Source organism: Nanorana parkeri, unplaced genomic scaffold (genome assembly GCF_000935625.1).
Source record: "Nanorana parkeri isolate BGI_ZX_2015 unplaced genomic scaffold, ASM93562v1 scaffold4089, whole genome shotgun sequence".
Lineage (NCBI taxonomy): Eukaryota > Metazoa > Chordata > Amphibia > Anura > Dicroglossidae > Nanorana > Nanorana parkeri.
The window spans coordinates 697-991 of record NW_017310356.1 but is presented as its reverse complement, the minus strand read 5'-3'; positions in this window follow the sequence as shown (position 1 = coordinate 991).

Here is a 295-nt window from a genome sequence, read left to right as displayed (position 1 = left end):
ATGTGGGGCCGCGGAGGTAAGAGCAGGTGGGGGAGAGCCATGTGGGGCCACTGAGGTCAGAGCAGGTGGGGGAGAGCCATGTGGGGCCACTGAGGTCATAGCAGGTGGGGGAGAGCCATGTGGGGCCACTGAGGCCATAGCAGGTGGGGGAGAGCCATGTGGCCATAGCAGGTGGGGGAGAGCCATGTGGGGCCACTGAGGTCAGAGCAGGTGGGGGAGAGCCATGTGGGGCCACTGAGGTCATAGCAGGTGGGGGAGAGCCATGTGGGGCCACTGAGGCCATAGCAGGTGGGGG